The sequence below is a fragment of the Lepidochelys kempii genome, chromosome 1, assembly GCF_965140265.1.
Source record: "Lepidochelys kempii isolate rLepKem1 chromosome 1, rLepKem1.hap2, whole genome shotgun sequence".
NCBI classification, from domain to species: Eukaryota; Metazoa; Chordata; order Testudines; family Cheloniidae; genus Lepidochelys; species Lepidochelys kempii.
In genome coordinates, this window is record NC_133256.1 from 273,056,879 (window position 1) to 273,080,992 (window position 24,114).

The 24,114-nt window shown below is 41.7% G+C and overlaps 1 long non-coding RNA gene across 1 annotated transcript in view; it reads left to right on the top strand.

The window, feature by feature from the left end:
- Positions 1-24,114, top strand: part of LOC140906683 (uncharacterized) — a 137,036-nt gene that overhangs the window by 41,628 nt on the left and 71,294 nt on the right. Inside the window, exon 2 of the long non-coding RNA XR_012157204.1 lies at positions 10,233-10,289. This is a non-coding gene — a long non-coding RNA (uncharacterized lncRNA). The remainder of the gene's footprint in view (positions 1-10,232; positions 10,290-24,114) is intronic.

A 24,114-nucleotide genomic window follows, 5' to 3' on the forward strand; every position in this document is an offset into this window, starting at 1 on the left:
CCACTCACCTTCCCCAACCCTCTTCAGGAACCCCTCCCATGAGATACTGCTCCTTGAGCTTTGAGAACTGTGGAGGAGTTTCAACTGTAGTAAAAGGGTTGGAGGTTTTATTCCTGGTACTTTCTGGTTCCTAAATCCAAAGGGGGGCTGAGATCTATTCTTCACCTCCACATCCTCAACAAATATATCAGGTACATGAGGTTTTTAAAGGTTTTTGATCCATGCTGCAATGAGGTTCTGAATGGGCACCCTAACAACTATCTTCCACATGTTAAATCACAATGACTGGTTTGCTGCCCTGTACCTTCAGGATGCTTATTTCCATACACCAATTCTCCCAAGCCACAGGAGAGTCCTCTGGTTTGTCCAGGCGAACCAACATTATGAATACACCATGCTCCCTTTTGGTCTATTCTCTGCTTTCTGGGTCTTTACCAAATGTATGGATGTATTGATGGTATACCTCAGGAAGAAGGGAACCCATATCTTCCCATACCTGTATGATTGGTTAACTGAGAGGCAAGTCAAGGGAAGAAGTCCCCTCCCATGTACATGTCATACTACTCTTACTCAAGTGCCTGGGCCTCATTCTCAACAATGGAAAATCAATGTTGGACCCCACTCAAAAATTGAATTAATTGGGGCCCTAACAGATTCTACAAGTTTGAGAGCCTTTTTCTTTAGAGAGCTTTTTTGTTGCGAGAAGTTGGGAATGAGCAACAGGGGATGGATCACTTGATAATTACCGGTCTGTTCACTCCCGATGGGGCACCTGGCATTGGCCACTGTCGGAAGACAGGATACTGGGCTAAATGGACCTTTTGGTTTGACCCAGTATGGCCATTCTTATGTTCTTATGTTTTGCCAACTGGCTGTTTTCAGATGATTTATAACCTCTGTCCGGAACTGCAGTCTCAAACCTCTACTACAGCTTGAATGTGCCTGAGGCTGCTGGGTCAAATGGCTGCATGCAAGTAGGTTGTCCGGTTTGCCAGATTACATATTCACACTCTCCAAATGTGGCTGAAGTTGATCCATCATCCAAACTGTTATCCCTTGGACAGGCTGGTCTGACTTCCCTGCTGATCCTGGACTCCTTACAGTGGTGGACGGTTCAGGATAATGTGTGCCAGGGTGTTCCCTTCACTTGCTCCCCACCAACCAGGACTATTGTGACTGACATCTCCTTGATAGACTGGGTAGCACATCTCAGGTTGCTGAAAATTCAGGACCTGTGGCTGGAACAGGAAGCTTCACTGAATATCAGCATCCTGGAGTTTTGGGCCATCTACAGTGCCTGTCAAACTTTCCAAGATCATATCAGGGGCTCAGTGGTTTATATACTTAGCAACAATACCACTGTGATGTATTATGTGAACAGAAAAGGGAGAGCACCCTTAAGTGTTCTATGTCAGGAGGTGATCAGACTCTGGCAACTCTGGTGCCCTATCACTTACCTAGAGTCCAGAATCAACTTGTGGTTCACACCAGAATTTTTCCCTGAGTCAGAAGTGGTCTCTGAAAACCAGTGTCCTGCGGTCCACCTTCGAAGTTTGGTGGATCCTAACAATCAACCTGTTTGCCATGAGATACAACAAGAAATACTGTTCATTTTGCTCTTGAGGGGATTTCCATCTGTGCTCCCTGAACGATGCCTTTTACCTGGGTCGGGAATTGGCACTCTTGTATGCTTTTCCTCCAATTCCATTCATCCTGCAGGTCATCCTCAAAATGAAATTGGACCATGCCAAGGTCATCTTCATTGCTCTGGCATGGCTGAGGCAATGTTGGTTCTCTGACCTTCTTGTGTTATCGATTCGGCGTCCCATACTCCTTCCTCTTTATCCCAATCTTTTGACTCAGCATCATGGTTACATTTTACATTCTGCACTCAGCTCTTTGCATCTCACTGCAGGCTGCTCCATGGTTAAATAATGAGGCAGAGCAAAATTTGGAGGCTGTTCAACAGATTCTACTTAATGGTAGGTAGCCTTCAACAGAATGACCTATTTGGCTACTTAGAAGCATTTCTCAATATGGTCGTTGGCTCACCAAGTTCAATCGAAGCTGGCTGGTATCCATGGCATTGTGGAGTACTTGTTACATCTTCAGTTGTCAGTTCTTGCATTCAGCTCATTGAGCGTGTACCTGGTGGGTGATTTTGGCATTTCATCCACCAATCCATGGGACATAATGATTGTTGCTTGTATTTGAGTATAACCACAAATGGAAATCAGTTTCCACATGTAAGGTTCAGGAGACATGCCAGGGCAAGTTGGTGTCTATGTTCTTTCCTATTGTTGGCCAAGGTGGCACGATGATATTGTGATGCGTGGGAGGTAGGTATTTTCAAATATCATGGTAGCAAGGTCCTTGGAAGGACTCCTTCATCTCCACCCACTAGTGGAAGAATCAGTTTCTTTGTGGGACCTTAATACAGTTTTAGCAGCTCTGCTGGGACCTCCATTCAATCTTTTGGCATCTTCTTTTTCTCCTTTATGTAAAAAAGCCTACCTTCCTGGTGGCAATAATATCTCCGAGAAGAGTATGAGTTGCAGGCTTTGATTGTTTAGCCTCCTTACACGCAATTCTTCAAAGTGACCTCAAGGCCGCACCCCAAGTTTTTTTCTAAAGTGTCTTCTCAATTTCATTTGAACCAGGTGGTATAATTAATTACCTAGAATCACAGAATCATAGACTTTAAGGTCAGAAGGGACCATTATGATCATCTAGTCTGACCTCCTGCACAACGCAGGTCACAGAATCTCACCCAACCACTCCTGTAACAAACCTCTAACCTCTGTCTGAGCTATTGAAGTCCTCAAATCGTGGTTTAAAGACTTCGAGGTGCAGACAATCCTCCAGCAAGTGACCTGTGCCCCATGCTGCAGAGGAAGGCGAAAAACCCCCAGGGCCTCTGCCAATCTGCCCTGGAAGAAAATTCCTTCCCGACCCCAAATATGGTGATCAGCTAAACCATGAGCATGTGGGCAAGACTCACCAGCCAGATACCCAGGTAAGAATTCTCTGTAGTAACTCAGATCCCACCCCATCTAACATCCCATCGGGCATATCTACCTCTAATAGCTGAAGATCAATTAACTGCCAAAATTAGGCTATCCCATCATATCATCCCTTCCATAAACTTATCAAGCTTAGTCTTGAAGCCAGATATGTCTTTTGCCCCCACTGCTTCCCTTGGAAGGCTGTTCCAGAACTTCACTCTGATGGTTAGAAACCTTCATCTAATTTCAAGTCTAAACTTCCTGATCGCCAGTTTATATCCATTTGTTCTTGTGTCCAAATTGGTACTGAGCTTAAATAATTCTTCTCCCTCCGTGGTATTTATCCCTCTGATATATTTACAGAGAGCAATCATATCTCCCCTCAGCCTTCTTTTGTTTAGGCTAAACAAGCCAAGCTCTTTGAGTCTCCTTTCATAAGACAGGTTTTCCATTCCTCAGATCATCCTAGTAGCTCTTCTCTGTATCTGTTCCAGTTTGAATTCATCCTTCTTAAACATGGGAGACCAGAACTGCACACAGTATTCCAGATGAGGTCTCACCAGTGCCTTGTATAATGGTACTAACACCTCCTTATGTCTACTGGAAATACCTCGCCTGATGCATCTCAAGACCGCATTAGCTTTTTTCACGGCCATATCACATTGGTGGCTCATAATCATCCTGTGATCAACCAATACTCCGAGGTTCTTCTCCTTCTCTGTTACTTCCAAGTGATGTGTCCTCAGTTTGTAACAAAAAATCTTGTTATTAATCCCTAAATGCATGACCTTGCACTTCTCACTATTAAATTTCATCCTATTGCTATTACTCCAGTTTACAAGGTCGTCCAGATCTTCCTTTATGATATCCCGGTCCTTCTCTGTATTGGCAATACCTCCCAGCTTCATGTCATCTGCAAACTTTTATTAGCACATTCCTGCTTTTTGTGCCAAGGTCAGTAATAAAAAGATTAAATAAGATTGGTCCCAAAACCGATCCCTGAGGAACTCCACAAGTAACCTCATTCCAGCCTGACAGTTCACCTTTCAGTGTGATCCGTTGTAGTCTCCCCTTTAACCAGTTCCTTATCCACCTTTCAGTTTTCATATTGATCCCCATCTTTTCTAATTTAGCTAATAATTCCCCATGTGGAACTGTATCAAATGCCTTACTGAAATCGAGGTAAATTAGATCCACTGTGTTTCCTTTGTCTAAAAAAATCTGTTACCTTCTCAAAGAAGGAGATCACGTTGGTTTGACACGATCTACCTTTTGTAAAACCACGTTGTATTTTGTCCCAATTACCATTGACCTCAATGTCCTTAACTACTTTCTCCTTCAAATTTTTTTTTCAAGACCTTGCATACTACAGATGTCAAACTAACAGGCCTGTAGTTACACAGATCACTTTTTTTCCGTTTCTTAAAAATAGGAACTATGTTAGCAATTCTCCAGTCATACTGTACAACCCCTGAGTTTACAGATTCATTAAAAATTTTTGCCAAAGGGCTTGCGATTTCATGTGCCTGTTCCTTTAATATTTTGGATGAAAATTATCTGGGCCCTGCGATTTAGTCCCATTAAGCTGTTCAAGTTTGGCTTTTACCTCGAATGTGGTAATATCTACCTCCATAGCCTCCTTCCCATTTGTCATCCTACCATTATCCCTAAGCTCCTCATTAGCCTCATTAAAGACTGAGGCAAAGTATTTATTTAGATATTGGGCCATGCCTAGATTATCCTTAACTTCCACTCCATCCTCAGTGTTTAGTGGTTCCACTTCTTGTTTCTTTGTTTTCTTCTTATTTATATGGCTATAGAACCTTTTACTATTAGCTTTAATTCCCTTTGCAAGGTCCAACTCTACATGGCTTTTGGACTTTCTTACTTTATTCCTACATGTTCTGACCTCAATAAGGTAGCTTTCCTTGCTAATCCCTCCCATCTTCCACTCCTTGTAGGCTTTCTGCTTTTTCCTAATCACCTCTCTAAGGTGCTTGCTCATCCAACTTGGTCTACAACTCCTACCTATGAATTTTTTCCCCTTTCTTGGGATGCAGGCTTCTGATAGTTTCTGCAACTTTGACTTGTGGATTTAAAGGCCTACTTCGCCTTTAGATCCACAAGTTCTTCAATCCAATCCACTTCCCTTAGTAATTTCCTTAATTTTTTAAAGTTTGCTCTTTTGAAATCAAAAACCCTAGTCACAGATCTATTTTTGTTTATCCTTCCATTTAGTTTGAACTGAATTAGCTCACGATCACTCTAACCAAGATTGTCCCCTACAACCATTTCTTCTATGACATCCTCACTAACCAAAACCAAATCTAAAATGCCATCCCCTCTTGTTGCTTCAGCAACTACTTGGTGAAGGAATCCATCAGCTATCACATCCAGGAAAATCTGAGCCCAATTATTATTACTAGCACTTATCCTCCAGTCTATATCTGGGAAGTTAAAGTCTCCTATGATCGCACAATTCCCATTAGTATTTACTTCATTAAAAACATTAAAGAGGTCTCTATCCAGATCCAGATCCAGATTGAGATCTGGTGGTCTATTGCACACCCAAGCACTATCCCAGGGGAGGCTCTAGTAGTTTTCTTCCCCAATGTGATTTTTGCCCAGACGGACTCTGTCTTATCCATTCCATCGCTTCTTATTTCTTTACAGTCTACCTCATCATTGATACACAATGCTACTCCACCACGTTTGCCTTTATTTCTGTCTTTCCTATACAGCACATACCCTTCAATACCTGTAGTCCTGTCATGACGACTATTCCGCCATGTTTCTGTATCCCTATAATATCTGGTTTCACTTCCTGCACCAGTAGCTCTAGTTCCTCCATTTTGTTACCTAGGCTCCTCTCATTAGTGTACAAACATCTTAATTTTTGCTGTTTGGCCTCGCTTTACCCAATTAGGCACAGACATTCTACTGACAGTATCACCTATTAGACTGGTATGTACACTACCCTTCCTCCTCATGTACATTTTCCTACCCACGGCTGTATCCTTTCTTACTTCGTTTTCTTCCCTCTCAATATTAAAATCCAGTGTGTAGATTACCTGGACATTTCCCAACCATCTCCCCCAGATTCCCAGCTTAAAGCTCTCTTGATCAGTTGTGCCATCCTCCATCCTATACATCCCAAAGCCCTCCTTATAGCACCAGTGCCTGAGCCATCTGTTGAGCATCATAATCTTGTCACACCTTTGTTGCCCTTCTCTTGGAACAGATAGAATCCCACTGAAGATCACCTGAGCCTCGATTTCCTTAAGCGTCTTCCCCAGCCTGGCATAGTCTCCCTGTGTTATTTCCTAAGCTGTATTCAACCCCAGAGGATCAGTGTCTTCACACATGGGATGTCAGGTGATGTCTAGCCTTTTACCTGGACAGGTGTTTTTGTGTTTCACCTCATCTGTTTGTGTCATATACAGACTGAATGAAGGGCAAGCAGTTTCTCCACAGATGATCTCTAGGTGGATCACTTCCTGTATCAAGACAGCATAAAAAGTAGCTCTGACTATGCCTCCTCCAAGGGTGTGATCTCATTCTACACTGATAGCATTTTTAAGTGATTTTTCAATATTGGACATCTATATGGCTGCCACTTGGTCATCTGTACATATGTTTCTGAACAGTTATGCCATTACCATGACATCCAGAGCAGAGGCAAACTTTGGGAAAGAAGTCCTGCACTACTTGTTTAAATAGATTCTGAGCCCCACCTCAGGCAAGTACTGTTTGTGGTCACCCACATAGAATACATAGCTGCATCCACTTGAAGGAAAAACAGTTACTTGCCTGTATTGTAACTGTTGTTCTTTGCGATGTGATGCAGAGGTGTATTTCACATGAGCAGCAGGTATAATAGGCCAGGGGAGGCTAAGTGGGGAGGGAGGAGGCAAGTGGTGGGCGAGCGGGGGGAGTGATGAGAGATGTGGCAAGTGGCAGATGTGTGTGGGGGGGTCAAGCAGCAGCTTGGGGGGTGAGGAGGGATGTGGCAAGCGGTGGCTGGGGCGGGAGGCAAGTGCGAAGTGTTCAGGGCTAGGCCGGAGTGAGGTGGAGTGTGGTGGGGCCGCGGGGGGAAGAGGCAGGACAGGGAGCTAGCCTCCTCATGGGGAAGCTTCACCCACTGCCCTTGCATCAGAATCTATGCTCCTGATGTGTGCGCAAAGGAACTGAGGAGGGTTTGAGGGGGCACACCCTCATCGAGCTGGGGGGAGCCGGGAGGCAAGGGGCTATGGCCATGAATTTTGCTAGGCAAAATTTTCCAGCTCCAGTGTTCTTGGTGCACCCACACCTTTGTGGAATACATGTCTGCATCACATGTCAAAGAACAACAGTTACAATACAGGACAATAACAATTGTTGTCTACCCTCTTCATTTATTTCTGTTTCTTTTCTCACTGCTTGACAGTTTGAAATGTAAAACATTCAAAGTCCAAAAGCTACATAACATTTTTATTTCATGTTTTTCAAATGTCATTTTCACTATGCTATCAACTACTGAGTAAAAATAAGGATGTAAACTACCTGTTTTTTCCCAGCCCTTAGATCATTCTGCTTCTATGCACTGACACAGACATAACGATGATGGTGAATAGGGGCCCAAACCAGAGCTCAAGAAAGTCACTGTGAATCCTTCCATTGACTTCAATAGGCTTTGAATCAGACTGTAAGAGAAGTCATTAGTAATAAGCAAAACTGGAAAATCAATACAGCTGAGCAATGACATCTTGACATTTACCCTGAAAAAATCCATGTGATTGACATTTTTCCCACACTAAAGAAAAGAAAATAACAGCCATGGAATTGTTTCTAATTTCTACAGCATGAGCAGAAAGGAAAAAATGAGAACTAAACTATATCAGTCAATGTTTCCGAGCTCAGATAAAGTTATTTAATTCCTTCACCCTCATACATTTGATCTAGAAAAATATTTGGAAAAGTTTTTTAGCTAGATGTGAGTTTAGATTTCAAACACCCCTGAAAGTATGTTCAGATCTGTTTTTTTTTTATTCAAGCCATCTGTAGTCTTAGGCTCTGATCTTGCAATGGACTCCACATAGGCATAAAGGTTGACTCCCATTGCAGGAACTGGATCTTAGGGAAACCACAAATACAAGAAAAGTGTGTTTGATTCAAAACACAGAAGTCTTGCTTTCTTTTCATCTTTTGCTATTTAGGGTCAGTGTCATTAGCAGCCCAAAGATCGTTCTGCTGGAGCATCTTTACAGAAAAGTTTATATATTTTAACAGGAAATGTTAATTTTTCGGTGGGTACTTAAAACCATCCTTTACAATTTAACAAATAATTTATCCTGGCAATAGAATTTTACAGGACGGGGAGAAAAGAAACAAGCAAAAACAAAACAAAAACACCATATCTATAGAAAATCTCATTCCCTGTTAAATTCCATAGGTTAGAATAATTTCTCTACAACTATATGGGTTAAATGCTTAAGTACTTTTCCATAAATACAACTTACACTCTGGATACTGCTAGTTGTTCCCTTGCTCCCCTTTTCCCTCAATGGACCTGGATGATGTTTCTTTTGTTTTTAGGCATTTTTATAGTACTCATCACTGTAGTATTTGCACGCCTATTCAGTGGGAAATATCCCCTCTTCTTCTCAAGCTGTGGTTGACTGAAGATTCTGCCTTTTTCATCCACATGGAGCAGTAACTTGTGGACCGGAAGGGGCAGTGCCCAGGGGAACTGTACAAATGGACAGTGTTGAGTGTTTGGAAGAGAGAGAAATGTTTGGCTATGATTTTTCATAACACTATTTCATGTTTATTTTTATTTGACTCTACCAAGTGTTTTGCTCTAGCCCTCTAGATCTGTGGTGTCAAATACCCATCCCATAGTCCATATCTGTCCTTGTCAATGTATTTATGTGGTCTACATGTTATATGTAGATTCTGCACAATCTAAGGTTTCACTTTTGGTTCTCAGGGTCATGAAAAAAACCTTCCAAATGTAAAAGAACACTGACGTCTTCCGAAGTGCACAGACAGCCTAAAAGACTGGCTCTGAATGAAGAAAAGGAGTACTTGTGGCACCTTAGAGACAAACCAATTTATTTGAGCATGAGCTTTCGAATGGTGTGATATCCTCTCATTGGTGCGTAACTTGAAGCCCAATGATGGCAATTTTAAATGTTAACATTAACTATTTAATTTATTTTGTCTCTAGATAGGACAGGGGTGTGAAGACCAAAGTGAACTGGGATTTGCTACAGCGTGGTAAATGTGACCCTGTCACACTTTCTGGAGATGCTCATGACCATGAGTGCCTACTTCAGGGCAGACTAGCATGGTGGCTTTTGTGGATCTTAGTCTTAGGTGTTGCTTTCTCTCCATTCATTATACAGGGAGCCTATATTTGTGGAATGAAGTGTTGTTACAGTGATATCTAGGTGCCAAAAAGTTAGGCTTTGTGCCCCCTAAGTCCCTTTTGTGCATCTGGGCCATAAAGATTTGGATATAAAAGACAACTATTTCCTTTATCCCCTTGGGACTTGCCTGTACTGGTAGAACTCTTACACCAAGATAGGAGTCTGGCAAAGTGCCAATAGAGGGATCTTTCGTTGTCTCCCCTCCTCTCCCCCAGGGCTCTTATATGCTATTAATTTATGAAAACATGTTGCTATTATGTTTTTTTATTTTTGTGAATTTAAAACAATGACTACTAAGAAGCTTAAGCTCTGAACCAGTCTGGACAGTATTTATGCTAGCTGATATGGAGTCTGTTAATTTCCAGTGGTGCTAGATGGTAGACTAATATACCTCTTCAGATTCTTCTGACACTAGTATTATAAACAGTTATAGAACTAGATTAACACTAATTACAGAATTTAGAAATAGAATGGACCTAGCAGATCATCTGCTCAAGGGCAGGATTGTTCTTTGCTATATTTTTTGTTTGCTGCATGAAGTCTAGTTCTAAATGTCCATATAGTGACATTTTTTCACTAAATCAGTTCTTGTTATGGCTGAACTTGTACAAATCACTGTATCATCAGTCAAGCTAAAAGTGAATACATTAAAGAACTTTAGTGTTATTTTGTTAATAACTGATTTTGTGCTCTATTTAACGCTAATTGTTGTATATTGGTAACTTGTATAATTGACAACAGGTAATTCTTTCACGAATGGATTTTCCTATCCCTAACCCAGATCCACTAATCTCCGACTTCTAATTGCCTTTTTCAGGAATGTCTGCAACTTTTTCAACACTTCATAACAGTGAACAATTTATCATGATCAGAGGTAAATCCTTCTCGTAACTCTGAAAAATTCAATTAGATTGCATTACAGTTCTCTTATGATAAGATTATGAATAATTTTCTTACTCTTCTTTCAATAGTTAGAATTTTAAACTGCCCTTTTTGCCTTTTTATGATGCATATAGAAGGTGTATTATTTTTAGAGTGGTTTTTTTCTTAATATGTACATTAGAAATTGAGCCTGGTAGATTCTTTGGTAGCTGGAGAGGTAGTGAAATAACGACCTCACAAGAGAATTCCATTTAATAATATTTAGGTTTTGTATTAAATATATGTGCTTCAGAAAGACTGTCTTTGTGTAGGTACTCAATGGAATTCATCTTGTAGAGCAGGGAATTGTCCTCAAGAGTCTGAAAATTCCACAGGACTCTACTTTAAATCTCAACTGCACCTTAAAGAAAACAACTCTCTTCTCTGTGAATGTAATAAGCTCCCCAGTAGCTAAAACTAAATCTGTTGCATGGCAGAATAGCAGAATAAACTCTGGGGCAAGCTTCTGGGACATTATTTATAGTTATAGTGAAATATAGCTTTTTATAGAGAGTTATCTTTATTATCTCTTTTAAGAAAGTGTGGGAGTTGGGGAATTGTGGAATGTTATTGAAGTAAGTTTGTAATGGTTTGGAGAATTTCAGAGGTTTATGAATTGCCTTCCAAATGCAAAGAGAAGGTGTGCCAGAAACCACATTTAACTGCAGAGGCCTTTCAAAAGGAAGGGGTCAGCTATGTAATGTATCAGCAAAATCTGAGCTTAACTCATATGTAGCTAGGTTTATAAACCTTTCAATAAGAATTGATTAAAATTTTAGCAAATGGATGCTGCTGAATTACTATACTCACATAATAGAGTGAATTTTTAGTTACTTTTAAAAAAATTAAACATAAAAGTGTTGATTTGGTCCATCTTTCCTCAGAATTCAGCAGCTAATCTAATACAGGCAGCCAGTTGTTCCAGTTCTCTCTATTCTGGTCAATCATATTTCTACTGATGATATTTGTTTTTGCAGTCATGGGTGATAAAATATATTTATTGGTTTCAGGCACAAGAATCCTGAATTGGTATCCATCTTTTGTCTCATTTCAGCAAATTGGGACGATGGTATATTTTTAATTGCCTACTCCATCTGTTTCCTGTACTATACATCAAAATGCTGCAAGGTGCTTTTGTATCCTCAACTCCCATTGATTCACCTTGTTGGATTAAGCCCATTGTTACCATGATATACTACTAAATGGGGGTTCAGCAAGGATTATATAGGGCAGTGTTTCCCAAACTTGGGACGCCACTTGTTCAGGGAAAGCCCCTGGCAGGCCAGGCTGGTTTGTTTACCTGCCGCGTTCACACGTTCGGCCGATCACGGCTCCCACTGGCTACAGTTCGCCGCTTCAGGCCAATGGGGGCTGCAGGAAGTGGCACGGGCCGAGGGATGTGCTGGCTGCCCTTCCTGCAGCCCCCATTGGCCTGGAGCAGTGAACCGCGGCCAGTGGCAGCCGCAATCGGCCAAACCTGCGCATGCGGCAGGTAAACAAACCAGCCTGGCCCGCCAGGGGCTTTCCCTGAACAAGCAGTGTTCCAAGTTTGGGAAACACTGATATAGAGTGATAATAAATCATTCCTCATGTTCTGCATGGTATTCTTCTGATAATCTAGTATTTTGTTTTCTTTCCCTTAACTGTAGCTGTGTACTATTTCTGTTTTCAATTATTTTTTTTCCATAGTAAATGCTAAGTTCTTTTCTTTTCAATATGTTGGAGGACTGTTCCACTTAACACGGTATTCTCTGATTTGTTTCCCAGCTGGGACCTGTCTCTAAAATGTAGATCCAAACTTTAGTTTTGCAACTATTCAGGTCTCCACGTAAAGTTCATGGCTCTTTGCTATAACTAATAGTTATGTTTCTCCATGCAATATTGAGTTGCAATCAATTTTACTTATTTCACACTTATTTAAGATACGCTTTTCTTAAGCCGAATGTATTTGTGTTACATTCTCTTTTTAAAAAAAAAACCTCAACAGCATTTCTTATCAAATGATATTGTGATCCCTAGATACTAGCGCCTCTCTAACTTTGACTTCACTTTTTTTTTTTCAACCAAACTTGGTCCATTTTCAATCATTAGTTCTCAGATAACCTCCCAACTGGCAGTTGCTTAACAAAGAACACAAGAAAGCCATCCTATGCTACTGCCCTGAGAATGGCTCCTTCTTCAGGGACATATCAATGAGTAATTCTTCAAAATTCAAAGCACAATATGACCCTACAGTTTCCATTAATACTGTCTGTACTGCTTTCTCCATAGAAATACATGTCAGTTAAGAGGCCCTCTTCATGGCTGAGAAACATTTTCTTGATTCTTTTTTCATTCTGTCCATAAGACAGGGGTGGCCAATCTGTGGCTCCAGAGCCGCATGCGGCTCTTCAGACGTTAATATGCGGCTCCTTGTATAGGCACCGATTCCGGGGCTGGAGCTACAGGTGCCAACTTTCCAATGTGCCAGGATGGGGGGTGCTCACTGCTCAACCCCTGACTCTGCCACAGGCCCTGCTCCTACTTCACTCCTTCCCCAAAGGCCCCCACTCCTTCCTGCCCCCTTCCATGAGCCTGCCATGCCCTCGCTCCTCCCCCAAGAGCCTCCTGCATGCTGCAGGAGGCATGGGGAAGGAAGGGGAGGCGCTGATCAGCAGAGCTGCTGGCAAGTGTTGGGGAGCTGATGGGGGGCTGCTGATGTATTACTGTGGCTCTTTGGCAATGTACATAGGTAAATTCTGGCTCCTTGTCACGTAAGTTGGCCACCCCGCCATATGATATTCACAACGTGTAAGCATAATTTTTCCCTTTACGTCAGCTAAAATAATTTTTATGCATCCATACATATAGTATTCTTGTTCATCTATATTGCCACCCTCCTTTCTTTTTACCTATTCATAAGAATATAGGTCTGCATTGGTCCTGGGTGAACTATGGTTTTAAATTGACTTTTGATGTTAGCATGAATGATAGGCCCGATGCAGTAAATAATTGGCTATATACATTTGTTTAATTTATTATAAAGAAATGCTTGGACCAATAGTTAGGGAGAAATATGGCAAATAACAGAAGAAGAAAAGTGTTGAAGAGAGAGAGACCCAACCATTAGTTTTGTCTTAATCTGGCCAGAGGACAAGGTTCAGCACTAAACTTCAGAGCTTTAGCTAAGGTGCAATAACTACAGTGTATAAAAGGCAAGGTTTGTAGGGTTGGGTTTTTTCATGTGTGTTTCTTACCCCTCTTGAGTCATACCATGATGGGAAGATATCTCCTGAACCTGATTCTGTTGTATTGGGCCAATGCTTATAACGGCATTGTGGCTAGGATACAGAATATAAGTGTACCTTTGCTTGTATTTGTATTTTGCATGCAGTAAACACTAAATAAAGGAATACTTCTATGGAAACTGAGTTGTGGTAAACCTTAGTAAATTTATTAGGAAAATTATTTCCAACACTATTCCTTCCATAAACTCTGTACCCTGGTATTTCAGTCTCACACTCAGCATCTCTGTTGTTCCATAATTATTCCTCAACACATTTCATTCGAATACAGACTAATACAGACTAACATGGTCCCATAGAGCAAGGTCAGAAGTCCTCGGTTCTGTTTCCACTTATGCCACTAACCTGCTGTGTATTCTGTGCCTCAGATACCCAATCTGTAAAATAGGCGGAATTATATTTACTCTCCTTTTAGAGAGCTTTGAGACTTGTGAGTATATTATTATTAATTATATTACAATAGCACCTACAGACCCTCAAATTAGACAACCCCTGCTCAAAAGAGCTTACAGCGGTCATTGTAAGTTGGTAAAGGGCATGCTCAGTGAGCATCTTGTAAGATTTTTTCATTAAAGGCCCTGATACAACAAAGCACTTAAAGCACATGCTTATCTTTAAGCATGTGACTAGTCCATTGACTTCAGGGAGAGTGTTCACTACTTTAACGTTAAGCATATGCTTCAGTGATTTGCTTGTTTGAGGCCTCAATGAAATCCTGCCCTGTTTTACAATACCAATATGCATTCTGTTTTCTTGGCCTGGCAGCTGCTAGGACAAATTGCATGAGAACTGAGACTTTAATTGTCTAATTGCAATATATATATATATATATATATATGAGAGAGAGAGAGAAAAATTATCCAAAATATCTTTACATCATGGACAGAGAAAAATGGCAGGCATGGTTTATATTTTAAATTTCTACCATAAAACATCAAGTTATGCAACATGGCAGATTTAACACACTGCTATTGAAACCTTAATTGTGGTTTTTTTTATGTGTTTTTAAATGCAACTTTAGCATAGTATATTATTGTTATTGCATTAGCATGTAATACTCCATCGGTTACTAATTTGAACAAACAGCACTTACTTGGGGGGATTCATTTAAAAATAGTATGTCAGGTAAGACTCAGGTCCTTCTCCTTACAATATATTCCTAGGTTTTCCTATACTTTTCATAAACTTTTTTTTTTAAATGCTCAAAATTTTGAAGGTGATAACTGGAAATTGAGTCTGAAATGATATCCTATCCTCTAGGCTGTATTTTCTTTCAATGGATGAGTAATTGGGTTTCTATCTGAGGATAATGCCTTCTGATAGGCTGGATTCACCCATTTTGGTTTATATCTTTCTGTGAAAACTGATCCTAAAGATTAAAGAATCCATGGCTGTGATTTTAAGTTGGATTTATTGGTACAGTAGCTGCCCAGAAAGTGTAAAAATAGATTGATAGAGAATTTACTTTTATACTCACAAGGATCGTTCTGGACACACATTAGTATTTTCAGAAGTAGATTTATAAAATATTATTGTACATGTATTTGCCAGACAGCTGTCGTATGTAGGGAGTGTATCTCTGATCATGGCTAATTATGGGTAACATGCTCGTCTTTCTTATTTGTACCTGGAACAGTCCCATGTTTCAAGGAAACTGAGTTTGAACCACTCCAAACTGAACTGCCATAAAAATGAAAAACTTTACTATTGTCTTGCTTGCAGATTTGCACAGAATTGAGAGAACGATTTACCCTGTGACTCTATAACATAGAGCCTTATGCTCCCCTCCACGCACAATTACAGAAAATGAAAAACCACTGGAACTAGGAAACAAGGCATGGGAGGGAAGGAGCACCTGCTCTGTGACACTTATTAATTATTATTATTTTATTTTATTTCATTAATTGTATCACCATAGCGACTAGGGCCCTAGTTATTGGCTAGGATCCTGTTATGCTAGGTGCTGTGCAAACAGAGAACGAAAAGATGGTTCCTGTGCTAAAGAGCTTTCAGTCTAAGTACTCCCACCCCCTTTCCTGATCCCTCAAATAAACCTCTCTACAAGGACAGAAACATCAAGAGTTGGGGCTCTACAGATAGTGGGAGGATCAGGGTAAGTGGGGCTGGGTAGACACTTAGTATGATGTCTGTCAGTCTAGGTAGTTATACCTCCTTCTTCACCATGCTTTATGAACACTTTGTAACATATCAGCTTTAATCACTTGAATCCTTTTTTCTTTCTTTCCCTTTACTTGTGGGTTTATTACTATTTTTAATAGTCTCTTTTATACATGAACTCAAGGTCATAAAGTGAGCTTTATATTTTCTTTTGAAGGCAGTGAGGTTTGTGGTCATTCTGATCCCTTCTTGGGAGTAAGTTTTATAGATATGGAGTAATAAAATCATTTACTGCTGACAGCAAGACACAGTTACAAGACAAATTGTCCCACAATCTACCCAATACCCTGGGGAACCAGCGCAGAACTAGAAATGTAATCCTTCATGTCCTAAAGCACAATTACTTAAGCTAAATGATGACTCCTGTACTTTCAAGTAATAATATGAGAAGTATCAATACCAGAGACTCATTCTGTCAAATCCAGTTTATTACAGCGGACTAGATGTCAAGAAGACTCTGTCTCATGTTTTCATGGGTGTTTGACATTTCCATTGTTTTGGAGAAACATAGCTTTCATGGAAAGTTATGACCACGGAAAGTGAAACATTATCTGCAGTAGCTTGGGACTATCCCATTGAGGGCTTTGAAAATTAGGAATGAAAATGTGAATTTTATTGAGGTGCAACTATAAGTAACTGAAAGGAGTGGAACACTGGAAAAATGTGCTCTAAGCCAGTGTTTCTCAATCTTTTTGATACAAGGGGCTGGCTTGCTGCCTTCCTAAACTGTGCCATGGAGATATCAGGAACCAGTGCTGGTTCACAGACTGGCCGTTGAGAAACACTGCTCTAGGCTTTCTAAGTTGCCTTATAAGCAGGCTGCTTCATATTGAACTGATTGGAACTTTTTTTAAATGTCAGAATTTTTGTTCAAAGAAAGATGTAACGTTGCATTAATCAATCCGGGAAGTCAGAAGTTCATGAATCACCAAGGCCAAGTCTGATACTGATAGGATGGGCTGTGGTCTTCTAGTCAGCAACAAGTGGAAGAGGACATTTTTCACAGCTGTGACTTATTTGAGTAACCAGGGCTAATGCAGAGTAAAAAAGGATCTCAATGCCCCAGGTCAACTTGAGCAGGCGTTCTTGGTGGTAGATGATGATTTAGTGATGGTGAGTTATTTCAAATGCCCTCTTCTTCCATCAAACATCTTCTGTGTCTGGTTCATCCAGGTGTTGATATCTCCCAAGTGATGGGATAGTTCAGAGATGGAGTTGTTTCAACTTGTTGGAAAGGGAACACAGAGCTGGGTGTCATACATTGTTGGCATTTGAGTCCATGCTGCTTCCTGAACTACTTAGGGGCTTCATATAGGTGTTGAAGAGGATAATGACGATAACAGATCTGTGGTATTTTGCAAGTGAAGGTTCCAGAGGTAGAAGAGCAGGTAACCATCATGCTCATTAGAGTTTGATCTGAGAGGAGGTATTGGAGCCAAGTCAGCACATTTGCATTAGCCCCAACTTTATTTATGGAAAATCAGCAGTATCCCATGGTAAATTTGCTTTAAAAACCTCCAAAAGATCCAGAAACATGAGGAGGAATATGTGCCATTTATCCCCCTCCCCCGACCCCCCACCACCACTACTCAAACCTGCTGGAAATTTTCAATGTAAGACATAGTGCTGACCACTTTTATTTTACTTTCCTTTTCAGATGGCTGGGGATAGCAGTACTCTTTTCAGTCGACCAAAATAGCTCTGCTGCAAGCAGCATGTGATGTGAGGTGTGATGCTGAAAGCTCAAGCATTACCTCCAGAATGCAGACCTGTTCCTGATTTATAGGGGGCCCATATTTCCTAAAGGGAAAATGGGACACCACGTGGGGCTAGCTTGACCCCTCCCCACCGCATGGGGCTGGCCCAAGCTCCCCTTCCCAAGAGTGGCTGGAGCTGGTATCATTGGTTGCCTGAGATCTGCCTGCCCCTGTGTGAGGCTGAGGCTGGTGTCACTGCTCGTCCGAATCCTGCCTCCCCTGTGCGGGCCTAGCATCACCGCTCGCCCCTGCATGTTCTTCTGCATGCACCCCACTTTTTTGACAAAAGTGAGCATTTGTCCCATTTGCTGTTGCCAACTGATCAAGTTGGCAAGAGCAAATGGGACAAATGCCCACTTTTGCCAAAAAAGTCGGGACGGTCGGGACAGAGCTTAAAAAAAACTGACTGTCCTGGCCAAAACAGGACATATTGTCACCCTAGTGATTTATCTTCTCTGAAGTGACAGGCTATTGTACAAAGTATGTACAAAAGTGTTTTGTTTTTTTTTGGTGGTGGGGGGAGAACAGACTTTCTAATTGATGTTTGTGGTGGGGCAGTGCCCCACCCCCTAAGAAGAAGGGCTGAACCAGGCGAGAGAGGCTGCACAGACCTGCAGCAGCCATCAGAGAAGGCCTGGGGAGAGCCAATCAGGGCAGGGGAGAGGTAGCCAATCAGGGCCGGCCTAGGCCCTATATAAAGGAGCCTAGGAGGCAACCTAGTGACAGAGGATGTGGAAAAAGCTAATGTACTCAATGCTTTTTTTGCCTCTGTCTTCACTAACAAGGTCAGCTCCCAGACTGCTGCGCTGGGCATCACAACATGGGGAAGAGATGGCCAGCCCTCTGTGGAGATAGAGGTGGTTAGGGACTATTTAGAAAAGCTGGACGTGCACAAGTCCATGGGGCCGGACGAGTTGCATCCGAGAGTGCTGAAGGAATTGGCGGCTGTGATTGCAGAGCCATTGGCCATTATCTTTGAAAACTCGTGGCGAACCGGGGAAGTCCTGGATGACTGGAAAAAGGCTAATGTAGTACCAATCTTTAAAAAAGGGAAGAAGGAGGATCCTGGGAACTACAGGCCAGTCAGCCTCACCTCAGTCCCTGGAAAAATCATGGAGCAGGTCCTCAAAGAATCAATCCTGAAGCACTTGCATGAGAGGAAAGTGATCAGGAACAGCCAGCATGGATTCACCAAGGGAAGGTCATGCCTGACTAATCTAATCGCCTTTTATGATGAGATTACTGGTTCTGTGGATGAAGGGAAAGCAGTGGATGTATTGTTTCTTGACTTTAGCAAAGCTTTTGACACGGTCTCCCACAGTATTCTTGTCAGCAAGTTAAGGAAGTATGGGCTGGATGAATGCACTATACGGTGGGTAGAAAGCTGGCTAGATTGTCGGGCTCAACGGGTAGTGATCAATGGCTCCATGTCTAGTTGGCAGCCGGTGTCAAGTGGAGTGCCCCAGGGGTCGGTCCTGGGGCCGGTTTTGTTCAATATCTTCATAAATGATCTGGAGGATGGTGTAGATTGCACTCTCAGCAAATTTGCGGATGATACTAAACTGGGAGGAGTGGTAGATACGCTGGAGGGGAGGGATAGGATACAGAAGGACCTAGACAAATTGGAGGATTGGGCCAAAAGAAATCTGATGAGGTTCAATAAGGATAAGTGCAGGGTCCTGCACTTAGGACGGAAGAATCCAATGCACCGCTACAGACTAGGGGCCGAATGGCTAGGCAGCAGTTCTGCGGAAAAGGACCTAGGGGTGACAGTGGATGAGAAGCTGGATATGAGTCAGCAGTGTGCCCTTGTTGCCAAGAAGGCCAATGGCATTTTGGGATGTATAAGTAGGGGCATAGCGAGCAGATCGAGGGACGTGATCGTTCCTCTCTATTCGACATTGGTGAGGCCTCATCCGGAGTACTGTGTCCAGTTTTGGGCCCCACACTACAAGAAGGATGTGGATAAATTGGAGAGAGTCCAGCGAAGGGCAACAAAAATGATTAGGGGTCTAGAACACATGACTTATGAGGAGAGGCTGAGGGAGCTGGGATTGTTTAGTCTGCAGAAGAGAAGAATGAGGGGGGATTTGATAGCTGCTTTCAACTACCTGAAAGGGGGTTCCAAAGAGGATGGCTCTAGACTGTTCTCAATGGTAGCAGATGACAGAACGAGGAGTAATGGTCTCAAGTTGCAGTGGGGGAGGTTTAGATTGGATATTAGGAAAAACATTTTCACTATGAGGGTGGTGAAACACTGGAATGCGTTACCTAGGGAGGTGGTAGAATCTCCTTCCTTAGAGGTTTTTAAGGTCAGGCTTGACAAAGCCCTGGCTGGGATGATTTAACAGGGAATTGGTCCTGCTTCGAGCAGGGGGTTGGACTAGATGACCTTCTGGGGTCCCTTCCAACCCTGATATTCTATGATTCTATGATTCTAAAGGCTTCCTAGCAAAGAGCAGGGCAGTCTCTCCCTTGTGGTCAAGGGAGAGGACTGGCTCCTAAGCTGAAAGGTAACGAGCAGAGCAGAGCAGAGCAGAGGAAGGGCAAAAGGAGCTGGGAAGCTCTGGCCAAGGAAAGCCCCAGGCTGCTGGCCTAGCTACCAAGGGCCAGGCAGGTGCATAGGGCTGAAGGGGAAGCGGCCCAGGGAAGATAGCAGGGCAAGGGGAGAGAAGGAGGGCAGAGAGGCTGCTGCTAGAGGGTCCCTGGCTCAGGACCCAGAGTAGCGGGTGAGCCTGTGTCTCCCTCCCCTTTCCCCTTGTGCTACACGTGGCTGAAGAGGAGCATGGCCTGATCCAGGCTGTGGCTGGTCCCTGTGACAAGGGGCTAGACTCAGAGGCTGCAGCTGGCCACTACAGCAGGTGCAGATTGTGGACTGCTGATAACACCAAACCCCTGGAAGTGGGTGAGACCGGAGCAGTGGGCACTGCTGGAGGGCAGTGTCCTGAAGCGGACGTCGCCAAGCAGGGAGCAATGCGGATCCGGATGCCAACAGATGGCGAGAGATGGACGGGATGCCACCAGCAGAGGGCGCTCTGCAATGGACAGAGCTAATTCCCAGATATGCCAGCGGAAGGTGCAGTGGTGGTGAGTCCCAACCCTGTCACAATGTCCTATGTGGTGGTGCTTGGTTTCAGTCAGATTAGAGATGCCATGCAGGAAGGTATGGTTGAAGTATTTGAATCAGGAAGTACAGAGATAGATGGAAGGAGGAAAAGTAACCAGACTTTCCAGTCTTTGAACGTTCATTTCTAGTTTTGGTCTGAGCTTTGGGTCAATTCTTATTTTATCCTTCCTGATTTGTCCATCCCAAGTTGTCTATTTAACTGTGATCTCTGCAGTGGCTCTGCCTTTATCCAGTAGTTGCCTAATCCAGGTTTTGTCCACCTCCTCTTTCAGACAGATTAAAGCAGTTATCCTCACTGATTCACTGTATAGATATTTTCAGTGCTGTATATTTTGTATTAAAGGGATTTATTCTGTTCAAGAGAAAAAATATACTTACATTTAAAAATACCAAAGCCTCTGGCCTGATTTTCAAAGGCATTGAGTACCCAGAGTTCCAGCTGACTGTCAGTAAGAATTGTAGTCTCTGAGCATTGCTAAAAATCAGGCTGCTTTTTAGGTGCCTAAAAATGGATTTGAATGCTTAACTTGAAATTTTTTGGCCCACGTGTATGGTTATATATATCCATTTTACTTGGTACCTGTGTGTTTGTTTGTTTTAAAGAATCTGAGAAGTAGGGAATAAACTTTTAATAAACTTATAAAGGAAGACTAAATTGGGTAACCAATGTCACGTAGAAAATGTATTAAAAATTGAGAATAACAGACAATTGATTACTGCAAGCCCTTTGAAAGATCTCACATTAAGCCTTGTTATCACAAGCCACTTTTCATAACTCTTTGCCAGAGTTAACTCATGGTGACATATATGGTAATATTGTTGCATTAGCAGCTGATATTTGCATCATTAGCACAGTTTATGAGTATTGCACTTTCTGAGTCATTAGTAATATTTTTAAGAGGGCCTTGGCAGACCTGTTAAGACTGATTTGTCTGGAAAGCTACTGATTTTTAGCATCCCCTGCTGGGCACCCAAGCAGCTGCAACATTATCCAATAGGGAGAAGCATCCTGAATGACTCTAGCCATAGAGTTTTTGCCTAGAATATACCCCTCAACCTGTAGTGGCTATGGAGACTGGGCTAGAAAGACACTGGACAGAATAATGTAGGGGTTGCTCAAGCCATGTTACTGCAGCTGCGGGAGGCTCTAGAACATGTTGGACAAAAGCTCATGAGGAACAGACAAGGGAAATTCAAAGGGAAAGATGTGGGGAACTCAAGATTGTGGGAGGAAAGAACATAGAGTGAGACAGATGGGGGGAATGGGGAAATTGAGTGTCTCAAGCAAAGAGATGAAGAGGTGATTGGGGAACCAAAGAGAGGAAGATGTGGGGGAAACTTGAGAAGCAATCTCTGAGAGGAATGGGAACAAATTAAAGGGGGGGGGGGGGTGGCTGATGGATTTAACAGAAAATATGTTGATTTGTGAGGAAGGAGGAGCAAGTAATTGAAGGATATGATTGTTGGAAGTTTTATGTAAACAAGGTAATGTGTATATGCAAATCAGAGTTACATTATTGGTATACAATCTACAGCTTTCCAATAGCATCATCAGGTATGTCTCTAACATTTTCATAAGGTCACTTACTGAGGCCATCCTTGGCCCTTTTATGAAATGCTCCCCGTAAACTACAAGATTGTGGAACTTTCTGATGTGTAAGAAAGATGATTCATATATTTCTAGGTGAAAATCATGACACAGCTGTCAAAATTCATGTTGCAATCAATGGAGTTTAACCTGCGCAGGACTGCAAAACAGGACCCTTAAATGAGTTGAGTTGGGGTGAATCTGTGTTTTCCTTCACAGAAAAAAAACTAACAGTGACGACCCTTTGAACATGTGACATGGTTGGAAAGTTTGTCTAGCTCTATAGGTAAAAGCATGAGGGAGATAAGACAAAGAGCCCTCCCTTCTTTGTGGCCTTTGCACAATAGTTGAACACGATACTGTGGTTTTGCTGCCCTTAGCACAGGAACTACACAAGATAAGTGCTGTTGCTGGCATTGGTAGGGAGCGATAATGGCACTGGCAAAACTCTACCCTCTTCAAGCTTGGTTCAGCAGCTGGACTCACCCAGTGACTTTCCTTCTGTAGCCATAGGAGACATTGTGCCCACTTCAGACATAATACCTCCTCAATGTTTCCAATCCGTGTCAATGTCTTAATAGGCCAATAAAGCCCTGTGGTATTATTAAAATCACTGAACTTTAGATGTTTCCTTCTGTTACAGACTGTTAAAGTGCAGGGATATTTTACCTTCCTGTGTTGTGTATATACAATATTCCTTCATTAAAATAGTCTCATAAATACAAGACAATGTGTTTCTTCTGTTTTAGGGAAGAATATATAAAATTCCACCTCCCTTTTCAGTAATTTTCAATGCTTATAAAGCAACCAAAGTGCGTTCTTCAGAAAGAACAACATGAAAGGAAAAGGTTATTAAGAAACAAATCATGTACCATCCAACCAGTAAAAACAAAACTATCAGTAGATTATTCACATCAAAATACAAGTGGTTTGCTTAGAAACTTGCAACACCTGCTGGGACAGAGATAATGCCACTTTTTGATGTGATCTTTAATTACAGTCATTCCCTTCCTTTCTCTGAAAATAATTGAAAAGTAAATAGTGAATGTGAAACATGTATGCTTTATACAAAAGTAATTTTTAATTGTCTCCTAATTGTGGTACTTTCAATTTTAGTTTATAGTCCTAAAAAGAAAAGAAGTACTTGTGGCACCTTAGAGACTAACCAATTTATTTGAGCATAAGCTTTTGTGAGCTACAGCTCACCTCATCGGATGCATACTGTGGAAAATACAAAAGATGTTTGTTTTTATACACACAAATCATGAAAAAATGGGTGTTTATCACTACAAAAGGTTCTCTCAAACATCTTTTGTATTTTCCACAGTATGCATCCGATGAAGTGAGCTGTAGCTCACAAAAGCTTATGTTCAAATAAATTGGTTAGTCTCTAAGGTGCAACAAGTACTCCTTTTCTTTTTGCGAATATAGACTAACACGGCTGTTACTCTGAAACCTGTCTTTATAGTCCTAGTTATTTTAGCCCTAGTCATTTCAGATAAGTTAGATATATTTGGAAAAACGTCATTCAACTAGTCTGAAAGGGGAATAAAAATGCAACTGTACAAATCTTAAAAAAAATAGGACCCCCAACATTTGTAACTTGAAGGTGCCTCAGTAAGTAATGAGAGTTTCTTTAGCATATTCTAGCTGAAAGAGATGTTTCCTGTGTTTAGGATTTGTGATCTTACAACATGGAATTAATTTAAATATCTAAAAACTAAATTAATAGAATGAAATAACTAAAGTCACATATTAAATTAATTTTCACCCTCCATTGAATATATTCAATTTTCTATATTTACTTTTATTTAATTGAAATTACTTTAGAGTGTAATCAGCAG